At 39.8% G+C, this 13,664-nt stretch overlaps 1 protein-coding gene across 7 annotated transcripts in view; it reads right to left on the bottom strand.

Moving 5' to 3' along the window:
• LOC147359625 (uncharacterized) overlaps positions 1 to 13,664 on the bottom strand; it is a 95,627-nt gene that overhangs the window by 15,544 nt on the left and 66,419 nt on the right. The gene's annotated exons all lie outside the window — the stretch shown is intronic.

Genomic DNA, 13,664 nt, shown 5'->3' with positions numbered 1-13,664 from the left:
GGACACAGCCAGGTGGTGTCCATAGGCTCCTAGTCTTTTCTCCTCGCTCCGCCCAGAAAATTACCCACCATCACTGGAAGCCTCATGTTGTGTCATATGACAATTGCTGAATTGGCTTTCATATCCAAAGCCATGCTTTTCTTTCTCATTTTGTTTGAGGTTTTCCATGCAGTAGGTATAAGGTATGGCGTTGTGGAACTGTAACTACTGAGAACACAAGAAGCAGACTAGAGAAGATGGTGGAGGAGTAGGACGGGGAGAACACTTTCTCCCCCACAAATTCATCAAAAGAGCATTTAAACGTCGAGTAAATTCCACAAAACAACTTCTGAATGCTGGCAGAGGACATCAGGCACCCAGAAAAGCAACCCAACTCTTCGAATGGAGGTAGGAAAAATATAAAAGACAAAAAAAGAGACAAAAGAGGGAGGGATGGAGTTCCGTCCCAGGAAGGGAGTCTTAAAAAGAGAGAAGTTTCCAAACACCAGAAAACCTTCTCAGTGCTGAATATGTGCCGAGCTTCGGAAGCACAGAGGGCAACTTAACAGGGAGAAAAAATAAATAAACAATTAAAACTCGCAGATTGCGAGCCCTACGGTAACTCCCCCAGCAGAGAAGCAGTGCAGATGCCTGCACACGCCATTGGCAAGCGGGGGCTGGGCAGGGAGGCGCGGCGCGGGCTGCATGGCTTAGAGTAAGAATCTGGCCTGAATACCCTGAGTGCTATCTGAGCGAAATAATTTGGGCTAGCAAACCAGACGGTGGGATATCTACCATGCGAAAAGCCAGCCCTAACCTAAGACACCCCCAGGCCCGCGCACGGAACAAAGGACTGAACAGAGATAGCCGGCTGCAGACCTTCCCCCTCCGGTGACAGGCAGCCAGAACCGGAAGGGGGCAATCACAGCCCCAGAGAGACATTATCTATAAAACTGTAAGCAGGCTTCTTTGCTAACTAAAACTTCTTGGGGGTCTGGACGGTCAACATCTGCCTGAGAAGGTGTGCCGGTTTTACACCCAGATAACCGAGTGGCGGGGAGGCGGTAAGTCGCAGCATTGGCGCTCGCCAAACACCTCATCACCTGAGCTGCTCGGACCTGGGAAGAGCACAAAACGCAGGCCCAACTGAGTCTGCGCCTCTGAGGACTACCCGAGTGCCTAAACCTGAGCGGCTTGGACCTGGGAGGTACATGCAGCCCAGGGCTGGCCTCGGATTGTTCCCGGTGGAGCAACCTAGAGCCTGAGCAGTGTGGGCAGGGAGGCTACACGCGCCGTGAGCGGGGGCAGACGCAGGGTGGCTAAGGCATTGAGAGCGCACGCCAGTGTTACTTGTTTGCAGCATCCCTCCCTCCTTCCCCACAGCGCGACTGAACAAGTGAGCCTAAAAAAAAAAAAAAAAAAGTGTCCTCCACCGTGCCCTTTGTGTCAGGGCAGAAACCAGACACTGAAGAGACCAGCAAACAGAAGAAGTTATAACAGAGGGAAATGCCTCGGAGATTAAAACCCTGTGGTTACTACGGACTACATAGGAAGGGGCCTATAGATCTTGAGAAATATAAGTCGGACCAAGGAACTAGCCAAAAATGAACTGAACCCACAATACTCACAACAAAACCAGAGAAAGTCCTAGATATATTTTTACTATTTTTACAATCATTCTTTCTTTCTTTTTTTTTTAATTTTTTTAAAAAAATTTTAAGTCCTCTATTGTTCCTTTAATTTTCACTTTTATAACCTATTACTTTGCAAAAAAAAAAAAAAAACCCTATTTTTTCTTCTTCAGCAAACTTCATATATATATATTTTATAATTTTTTGACCTTTTTTTTTTCTTTTTCTTCTTTTCTTTAACATTGTATTTTTGAAATTCCAAACTCTACTCTAGATTTTTAATTTTAGCTTTTTGGTATATGTTATCAATTTTGTACCTATAGTTTTTTTTATAATTTCTGTAACTTTTTTTTTCTCTGTTTCTTTCTCTTCTTCTTTTATATAACATTGTATATCTGAAATTCCAAACTCTACTCTAGATTTTTAATTTATGCTTTTTGGTATTTGATATCAATTTTGTACCTGTATTTTCTTTAAAGTTTTTGCAACATTGTTTGTTTTTGTTTGTTTGTTTGTTTTCTCTCTTTATTTTTCTTCTTCCTTTTTTTTAACATTGTATTTTTGAAATTCCAAACTCTACTCTAGATTTTTAATTTTTGCTGTTTGGTATTAGTTATCGATTTTGTACCTATATTTTCTTTATAATTTTCGTGACCTTGTTTGTTTTTCTTTGTTTGTTTTTTCTCTCTTTCTTTTCCTTCTTCTTTTCTTTAACATCATATTTTTGAAATTCCATACTCTACTCTAGATTTTTAATTTTTGCTTCTATGTATTTGTTACCAATTTTGTACCTTTAAGAACCCAATCTTCAGGACCCATTTTTCACTAGATTACCGGCTTGACTGCTCTCTCTCCCTTTGGACTCTCCTTTTTCTCCACCAGGTCGCCTGTGTCTCCTCCCTAACCCCTCTCTACTCTACCCAACTCTGTGAATTTCTGTGTGTTCCAGACGGTGGAGAACACTTAGGGAACTGATTACTGGCTGGATCTGTCTCCCTCCTTTTCATTCCCCTCTTTTACCCTTCTGGCCACCTCTGTCTCCTTCCTCCTTCTTCTCTTCTCTGTTTAACTCCGTGAACATCTCTGAGTGGTCCAGTTGTGGAGTGCACATAAGGGAGTGACCACTGGCTAGCCCACTCTCTCCACTATTGATTCCACCTCATCTCATTTGGGTCACCGCTAACTCCCTCCTCCCTCTTCTCTTCTCCATGTAACGCTGTGAACCTCTCTGAGTGACACTCACAGTAGAGAAACTTTTCATCCTTAATGTAGATGTTTTATCAATGGTGCTGTATAGAAGGAGAAGTTTTGAAACTACTGTAAAAATAAGAACGATAACTGGAAGCAGGAGGCTTAAGTCCAAACCCTGATTCCAGGGAACTCCTGACTCCAAGGAACATTAATTGACAGGAGCTCATCAAACGCCTCCATACCGACACTGAAACCAAGCACCACACAAGGGCCAACAAGTTCCAGGGCAAGACATACCAAGCAAATTCTCCAGCAACAAAGGAACACAGCCCTGAACTTCAAGATACAGGCTGCCCAAAGTCACCCCAAAACCATAGACATCTCATAACTCATTACTGGACATTTCGTTGCACTCCAGAGAAAAGAAATACAGCTCCACCCACCAGAACACCGACACAAGCTTCCCTAACCAGGAAACCTTGACAAGCCACCTGTACAAACCCACACACAGTGAGGAAACGCCACAATAAAGAGAACTCCACAAACTGCCAGAATACAGAAAGGACACCCTAAACTCAACAATTTAAACAAGATGAAGAGACAGAGGAATAGCCAGCAGATAAAGGAACAGGATAAATGCCCACCAAACCAAACAAAAGAGGAAGAGATAGGGAATCTACTGATAAAGAATTCCGAATAATGATAGTGAAATTGATCTAAAATCTTGAAATTAAAATGGATTCACAGATAAATAGCCTGGAGACAAGGACTGAGAAGACGCAAGAAAGGTTTAACAAGGACCTAGAAGAAATAGAAAAGAGTCAATATATAATGAATAATGCAATAAATGAAATTAAAAACACTCTGGAGGCAACAAATAGTAGAATAACAGAGGCAGAAGATAGGATTAGTGAATTAGAAGATAGAGTGCTAGAAATAAATGAATCAGAGAGGATAAAAGAAAAACGAATTCAAAGAAATGAAGACAATCTCAGAGACCTCCAGGACAATATTAAACACTACAACATTTGAATCATAGGGGTTCCAGAAGAAGAAGACAAAAAGAAAGACCATGAGAAAATATTTGAGGAGATAATAGTTGAAAACTTCCCTAAAATGGGGAAGGAAATAATCACCCAAGTCCAAGAAACCCAGAGAGTCCCAAACAGGATAAACCCAAGGCGAAACACCCCAAGACACATATTAATCAAATTAACAAAGACCAAACACAAAGAACAAATATTAAAAGCAGCAAGGAATTCCCATTAGGATAACAGCTGATCTTTCAATAGAAACTCTTCAAGCCAGGAGGGAATGGCAAGACATACATAAAATGATGAAAGAAAATAACCTACAGCCCAGATTATTGTACCCAGCAAAGATCTCATTCAACTATGAAGGAGAAATCAAAAGCTTTTCAGACAAGCAAAAGCTGAGAGAATTCTGCACCACCAAACCAGCTCTCCAACAAATACTAAAGGATATTCTCTAGACAGGAAACACAAAAACGGTGTATAAATTCGAACCCAAAACAATAAAGTAAATGGCAACAGGATCATATGTATCAGTAATTACATTAAACGTAAATGGGTTGAATGCCCCAACCAAAAGACAAAGACTGGCTGAATGGATACAAAAACAAGACCCCTACATATGTTGTCTACAAGAGACCCACCTCAAAACAGGGGACACATACAGACTGAAAGTGAAGGGCTGGGAAAAGATTTCCCATGCAAATAGGGACCAAAAGAAAGCAGGAGTAGCAATACTCATATCAGATAAAATAGACTTTAAAGCAAAGGCTGTGAAAAGAGACAAAGATGGTCACTACATAATGATCAAAGGATCAATCCAAGAAGAAGATATAACAATTATAAATATATATGCACCCAACACGGGAGCACCGCAGTATGTAAGACAAATGCTAACAAGTATGAAAGGAGACATTAACAATAACACAATAATAGGGGGAGACTTTAATACCCCACTCACACCTATGGATAGATCAACTAAACAGAAAATTAACAAGGAAACACAAACTTTAAACGATACAATACACCAGTTAGACCTAATTGATATCTATAGGACATTTCATCCCAAAACAATAAATTTCACCTTTTTCTCAAGCGCACATGGAACCTTCTCCAGGATAGATCACATCCTGGGCCATAAAGCTAGCCTTGGTAAATTCAAAAAAATAGAAATCATTCCAAGCATCTTTTCTGACCACAATGCAGTAAGATTAGATCTCAACTACAGAAGAAAAACTATTAAAAATTCCAACATATGCAGGCAGAACAACACACTGCTGAATAACCAACAAATCACAGAAGAAATCAAGAAAGAAATCAAAATTTGCATAGAAACGAATGAAAATGAAAACACAACAACCCAAAACCTATGGGACACGGTAAAAGCAGTCCTAAGGGGAAAGTTCATAGCAATACACGCACACCTCAAGAAACAAGAAAAAAGTCAAATAAATAACCTAACCCGACACCTGAAGCAACTAGAAAAGGATGAAATGAAGAACCCCAGGGTTAGTAGAAGGAAAGAAATCTTAAAAATTAGAGCAGAAATAAATGCAAAAGAAACAAAAGAGACCATAGCAAAAATCAACAAAACCAAAAGCTGGTTCTTTGAAAGGATAAATAAAATTGACAAACCATTAGCCAGACTCATCAAGAAACAAAGGGAGAAAAATCAGATCAATAAAATTAGAAACGAAAATGAAGAGATCACAACAGACAACACAGAAATACAAAGGATCATAAGAGACTACTATCAACAATTATATGCCAATAAAATGGACAACGTGGAAGAAATGGACAAATTCTTAGAAAAGTACAACTTTCCAAAACTCGACCAGGAAGAAATAGAAAATCTTAACAGACCCATCACAAGCACGGAAATTGAAACTGTAATCAAAAATCTTCCAGCAAACAAAAGCCCTGGTCCAGACGGCTTCACAGCTGAATTCTACCAAAAATTTAGAGAAGAGCTAACACCTATCCTGCTCAAACTCTTCCAGAAAATTGCAGAGGAAGGTAAACTTCCAAACTCATTCTATGAGGCCACCATCACCCTAATACCAAAATCTGACAAAGATCCCACAAAAAAAGAAAACTACAGGCCAATATCACTGATGAACATAGATGCAAAAATCCTTAACAAAATTCTAGCAATCAGAATCCAACAACACATTAAAAAGATCGTACACCATGACCAAGTGGGCTTTATCCCAGGGATGCAAGGTTCTTCAATATCTGCAAATCAATCAATGTAATACACCACATTAACAAATTGAAAAATAAAAACCATATGATTATCTCAATAGATGCAGAGAAAGCCTTTGACAAAATTCAACACCCAATTACGATAAAAACTCTCCAGAAAGCAAGAATAGAAGGAACATACCTCAACATAATAAAAGCTATATATGACAAACCCACTGCAAACATTATCCTCAATGGTGAAAAATTGAAAGCATTTCCTCGAAAGTCAGGAACAAGACAAGGGTGCCCACTTTCACCATTACTATTCAACATAGTTTTGGAAGTTTTGGCCACAGCAATCAGAGCAGAAAAAGAAATAAAAGGAATCCAAATTGGAAAAGAAGAAGTAAAACTCTCACTATTTGCAGATGACATGATCCTCTACATAGAAAACCCTAAAGACTCCACCAGAAAATTACTAGAACTAATCAATGACTATAGTAAAGTTGCAGGATATAAAATCAACACACAGAAATCCCTTGCATTCCTATACACTAATAATGAGAAAACAGAAAGTGAAATTAAGGAAACAATTCCATTCACCATTGCAACGAAAAGAATAAAATACTTAGGAATATATCTACCTAAAGAAACTAAAGACCTATATATAGAAAACTATAAAACACTGGTGAAAGAAATCAAAGAGGACACTAATAGATGGAGGAATATACCATGTTCATGGATTGGAAGAATCAATATAGTGAAAATGAGTATACTACCCAAAGCAATTTATAGATTCAATGCAATCCCTATCAAGCTACCAACAGTATTCTTCACAGAGCTAGAACAAATAATTTCACAATTTGTATGGAAATACAAAAAACCTCGAATAGCCAAAGCGATCTTGAGAAAGAAGAATGGAACTGGAGGAATCAACCTGCCTGACTTCAGGCTCTATTACAAAGCCACAGTTATCAAGACAGTATGGTACTGGCATAAAGACAGAAATATTGATCAATGGAACAAAATAGAAAGCCCAGAGATAAATCCACGCACATATGGACACCTTATCTTTGACAAAGGAGGCCAGAATATACAATGGATTAAAGACAATCTCGTTAACAAGTGGTGCTGGGAAAACTGGTCAACCACTTGTAAAAGAATGAAACTATATTTGGCAAAACTAATACAATTATGTAAAGTTTAAAAATAAAATAAAATTAAAAAAAAATAAATACACACACACACACACAAAAGAACACTTTCTAACACCATACACAAAAATAAACTCAAAATGGATTAAAGATCTAAACATAAGACCAGAAACTATAAAACTCCTATAGGAGAACATAGGCAAAACACTCTCTGACATACATCACAGCAGGATCCTCTATGACCCACCTCCCAGAATATTGGAAATAAAAGCAAAAATAAACAAATGGGACCTAATTAACCTTAAAAGCTTCTGCACATCAAAGGAAACTATTAGCAAGGTGAAAAGACAGCCTTCAGAATGGGAGAAAACAATAGCAAATGAAGAAACTGACAAACAACTAATCTCAAAAATATACAAGCAGCTCCTACAGCTCAACTCCAGAAAAATAAATGACCCAGTCAAAAAATGGGCCAAAGAACTAAATAGACATTTCTCCAAAGAAGACATACAGATGGCTAACAAACACATGAAAAGATGCTCAACATCACTCATTATCAGAGAAATGCAAATCAAAACCACTATCAGGTACCATTTCACGCCAGTCAGAATGGCTGCGATCCAAAAGTCTACAAATAATAAATGCTGGAGAGGGTGTGGAGAAAAGGGAACCCTCTTACACTGTTGGTGGGAATGCAAACTAGTACAGCCACTATGGAGACCAGTGTGGAGATTCCTTAAAAAACTGGAAATAGAACTGCCTTATGATCCAGCAATCCCACTGCTGGGCATACACACTGAGGAAACCAGAAGGGAAAGAGACACGTGTACCCCAATGTTCATCACAGCACTGTTTATAATAGCCAGGACATGGAAGCAACCTAGATGTCCATCAGCAGATGAATGGATAAGAAAGCCATGGTACATATACACAATGGAGTATTACTCAGCCATTAAAAAGAAAACATTTGAATCAGTTCTAATGAGGTGGATGAAACTGGAGCCTATTATACAGAGTGAAGTAATCCAGAAGGAAACACACCAATACAGTATAATAACACATATATATGGAATTTAGAAAGATGGTAACAATAACCCTGTGTACGAGACAGCAAAAGAGACACTGATGTATAGAACAGTCTTATGGACTCTATGGGAGAGGGAGAGGGTGGGAAGATTTGGGAGAATGGCATTGAAACTTGTAAAATATCATGTATGAAACGAGATGCCAGTCCAGGTTTGATGCACGATACTGGATGCTTGGGGCTGGTGCACTGGGACGACCCAGAGGGATGGTATGGGGAGGGAGGAGGGAGGAGGGTTTAGGAGGGGGAACACATGTATACCTGTGGTGGATTCATTTTGGATATTTGGCAAAACTAATACAATTATGTAAAGTTTAAAGATAAAATTAAATTAAAAAAAAAAAAGAAGCAGACTAGAGAGAGGAGCATAAACATACTCCTTGTAAATGGAGATCGTTAAGTGGGGGTGGGGCAGTGGCAATAACACTTAGCTGGTAGAGAACTGTCTTGCCCTTCTTTCCTTCTGGGAAGAGAGTCTGATCCTGAGTTATCCAGAGGGGGCTGACCTCATAGGATGACCAACGTGGATACTGCTTGGTATAGTTAAGAGAATACACCCTGGAACCAGATATTCTGGGTTCAAGTCCTGGATCTGACATATAATAGTGTGACCTTGGACACTTAACCTCCCCGTGTCTCAGCCATCTGGAAAATATGGATGATAATAGAATATATTTCATAGGGTTGTTACATGAGTTTTGCTTGAGACTTATCTACTAGATAGCAGTTTATATGAGAAAGATTTTTCTTATTTTTTTCCAGCAGAAGAGTGGATTGAGGGAGATGGTTTTCCTTTCTGTGGCTTATTCCTTTGCAGAATCTTAAAGGCTGATTAAATGCAGTAATTAGAATTTAGTGTATATTTCAAAGGCCATATTTAATAAATTAATTACTATGTTTCATCAGGTGGTTTATGAAATACCAACATGTAGTCCCAGAAGAGGCTGTAAAGACTGACATTGATGTTCAGACAAAAAGATCAGTGGCAATTCACTGGGGAACTTTTGCTTTGGCAAATGAGGTGAATGTGACTGTGATAACAATAACTCTGATTCTTTGTGACACCATGGACTGTAGCCCACCAGGCTCCTCTGTCCATGGAATTCTCCAGGCAAGAATACTGGAGTGGGATGCCATTCCCTTCTCCAGAGGATTTCCTGACCCAGGGATCAAACCCGGGTCTCCCAAATTGCAGGCAGATTCTTTGCTGTCTGAGCCATTAGGGAAGATACAAGATATGTACAGAATTACTTTAAAAGCATTGTAAAGTGGTCTCAGAGTCAGGGACTGTTACTAATTGGAGGGATCAGGGAGAGCTTCATGGAAGAGGTGACATTTGAACTTAGCTATGAGGAGGCAAGGAAGAAGTTGTTTCAAGAGAAGCAAAGTGTGGGGTTGGAGGCAGTAAGCATGGGGAATAGTGAGGAGTCAGTTCAGCAAGAGATTATAGATGATATGGAGTGCAATGGGGGAAGTATGGCTGGACAGCTTAGAACTTTACAGAAAAATGTTATTTATCCAGTAAACACTGATTCAGTGTCTGCTGTGCTGTGTGCCAGGCATTGCGATAAACGGTGGCTTTATTCCTAAACTCATACAGAAGATCTGATTTTCCCTTAGCTGGACCCTAGAGCTCTGCTACTAGCCACGGTTGTGGGATCAAACAGAAGCTTAGCAAATGACTGTACTCCCCAAAGCAATCTACAGATTCAATGCAACCTCTACCAAACTACCAATAGTAATTTGCACAGAACTAGAACAAAAAAATTCAGTTTATATGGAAACACAAATAGCCAAAGCCATCTTGAGAAAGAAAAATGGAGCTGGAGGAATCAACCTTCCTGACTTAAAACTATTAGCATTCTTATCACTTATAACTGAGAAGTAAGAAAAATATTACAGTATAATTCTTCTTTAAAAATCCAAGTCATATAAAACTATGCTTTGTACAAGATACACAAAATTATAGAAACTGAGGAGCCAGGAGAGGAGATTGAGGTCAGGGAAAAGGGATAAACGTGCCCTCCAATGGTGCAAAAAGAACCTATACGTTATTTTGTAAACATTTTTTTGGGGATTTCAAAGGCATTATGTGTTTACTAAAGAACATTTCTTTTAACTACAGAAAAGTACAAAGGTAAAGGAAATTCACCCACATTTCCACAATCACAAATAATAATTATTCAGTTTGGTATTTTCTTTCCAGTTTTTATAAACATATGATATATAGACGCACTCCACTGATGATCACAGTGAACATGCTTAATCAGTTAAGTGAGGAAAAAGAGATGACTCCCCTTGATTTTATTCTTTTTATCAATAAAATTTTAAAAATATTAAACCAATTAAAAGGCAATTTATAGAACGGGAAAAAACACTTCCAAAACTTGTGACCAACAATAGATCAGTCTCAAAAGATACAAACAGTTCATGCAGCTCATATAAAAAAGAATTCTCAACATCACACAGTATGAGAGAAATGCAAATCAAAATGACAAGAAGGTATCTGTTCATACACATCAGAACGGCCATCATGAAAAACACTACAAATAACAAATGCTGGAGACAGTGTAAATAAAAGAGAAACTTCCCATACTGCTGGTGGGAAAGTAAACTGGAGAGCCACTAATACATATGTAAGTTATTTGAAAAAACAAAAAACCTGCGAAATGATCCCCTAATCCCACTCCTCGATGTATATCTGAAGAAAATGCTAACTCTCAATGACAAATGCAACCTTCATTCAACAATACTTACAATACCTGAACATACACATAATTAAAGTGTCCATGGACAGATGGATAAAGATGATGCAGTACATATATGGAAGGGAATATGATTGAGCCAGAAAACAGGATGCAGTACTGACATCTGCAGCAACAGAAATGGACTCGGAGATGATCTCACGAAGTGATGCAGTTCAGAAAAAGACAAACACCCTGTGATGTGACTGATACGCTGTGCTGTGCTAAGTGGCTTCAGTCATTTCCCACTCTTTGCAACTCCATGGACTGTAGCCCACCAGGCTCCTCTGTCCATGGGATTCTCCAGGCAAGAATACTGGAGTGGGTTGCCATTTCCTCCTCCAGGGGATCTTCCCGACTCAGGGACTGAACTCATGTCTCCTACATCATCTGCACTGGCAGGCAGGTTCTTTACCACTGGTGCCACCTGGGAAGCCCGATTGTGACTGACAGGTGGAAACTAAACATTGATGGAAATGGAGTACATTTTCTTAACAGAAATACACTTACAGATTTAGAAAACAAACTTATTCTAACCAAAGGGGAAAGGAGGAAGCCAAGGATGCGTCAGGAGGATGGAATTGAGACATACCCACAATATATATATATATATATATATATATATATATATAATGAATAATCGTCAAGGACCTACTATATATCAGAGGGACCTAGACACAACACAGTAGTAACCTACATAAAAAAATAACTGAAAACAAGTACAGCTATGTCTGCATATAACTTAACAACCTGCTGTACACTTTAAACAAACATAACAGAATAAATCCACTATACTCCAATATTACCTAATAATTGACTTTAAAAAATGGAATGCCTAATATATTCCCTTCAAACTTCAGTGTCCCAGGCTAGTTCACATTCCTGGCGCCTGAACAGGCTTGGTTCCCAAGTCTGGACTATCATGTGGCTGAAGAAGCTTTGAAGGATGTGCAAGCAAGTGAGATCCCCTTGGACCTATAATGCCTGGTCCTCTGTGGACTGGATAACAGTGTCCAGAATATGCAGAACCTCCTACAACTAAACCAAGGCGGAGGAGCCAGCTGGTCCCCAGGTCTCCTGGTGCTGGGGCTCTCACCTCCTGCTTCCTTCCTTAGAGTTGCCCAAACTTCAGACGGAACACAGCACCCTCAGCAGAGCTTCTGCAGGGTTTGGGATTTCTCCAATGGGGTAAAAAATACGGGGGAGGGAGAAATGGGACACCAGGGCTTGGCGTTTTGTTCTGGCACATTCAGCTCTCCTTTACAAGCCAGAAGGCGGAATTTCACCAAGGCTCTGCTTACCCTAGCAAGCTGGGTGGGGCATGAGGAAATCCTGCTGCCTTGTGGCTGCTTGGCATAACTACACCATGAAAACCAGTGCCTAATGGCATTTCTGCTTATTTAACTGTCAGTCACTCTGCTTATTTAACTTATATGCAGAATACATCATGTGCAATGCCGGGCTGAATGAAGCACAAGCTGGAATCAAGACTGCCGGGAGAAATATCAATAAGTTCAGATATGCAGTTGACACCACCCCTGGGGCAGAAAACAAAGAGGAACTCAAGAGCCTCTTGATGAAAGTGAAAGAAGAGAGTGAAAAAGTTGGCTTAAAACTCAACATTGAAAAATTAAGATCATGGCGTCCGATCCCATCACTTCATGGAAACAGTGACAGTCTTTATTCTCCTGGGCTCCAAAATCACTGCAGACAGTGACTGCAGCCATGAAATTAAAAGCCGCTCCTTGGAAGAAAAGCTATGAGAAACCTAGATAGCATGTTAAAAAGCAGACATTACTTTGCCTACAAGGGTCCTTCTAGTCAAAGCTATGATTTTTCCAGTAGCCATGTATGGATGTGAGAGTTGGACTATAAAAAATGCTGAATGCTGAAGAATTGATGCTTTTGAACTGTTGTGTTGGAGACTCTTGAGAGTCCTTTGGACTGCAAGATCAAACCAGTCAATCCGAAAGGAAATCAGTCCTGAATATTCCTTGGAAAGACTGATGCTGAAGCTGAAACTCCAATACTTTGGACACCTGATGCGAAAAGCTGACTCATTAGAAAAGACCCTGATGCTGGGAAAGATTGAAGGCAGGAGGAGAAGGGGACAACAGAAGACCAGATGGTTGGATGGCATCATCAACTCAATGGACATGAGTTTGAGCACACCCAGGGAAATGATGAAGGACAGGGAAGCATGGCCTGCTGCACTCCATCGGGCTGCAGAGCTGGACACGACTGAGCGACTGAACAACAACAAAGGGCACTTCACATTCAAAAGGCCTCTCCTGTTGTGAATGACACCTGCCCTCAACAAACATCCTGGGGCACATAGTAGAGAATTCATTAACGGGCGGACTTTCAAGAAGACCATTTGCAGGTATAAATTTCTTCCATACAGATTTCAAACAAGCAGCACAGGGAAAGATGCTCAATGTCGATTATTGGTAGAGAAATTCAATTCACAGCGACAACAAGCAATCACTAGGGAACAGATAGAATGGCCACCATGAAAAAGTCTGGAAAAAGAAACCACTGACCCAAATGGGGAGAAAGGGAAGCCCTCCTATGTTGTCGCTGGGATCCTACATTTCAGTTTGCTACTTGTGAAGCATTTGGATTACAATTCCATTTGCTAGACCACAGGGTTTCAGTCAATTTCC

Source organism: Bos grunniens, chromosome 14 (assembly GCF_055505025.1).
Source record: "Bos grunniens cultivar Pamir isolate PY7600 chromosome 14, Bosgru_T2T1.0, whole genome shotgun sequence".
NCBI classification, from domain to species: Eukaryota; Metazoa; Chordata; class Mammalia; order Artiodactyla; family Bovidae; genus Bos; species Bos grunniens.
The sequence above is the reverse complement of the archived record's forward strand: the minus strand, read 5'-3'. Positions and strand labels throughout refer to the sequence as shown.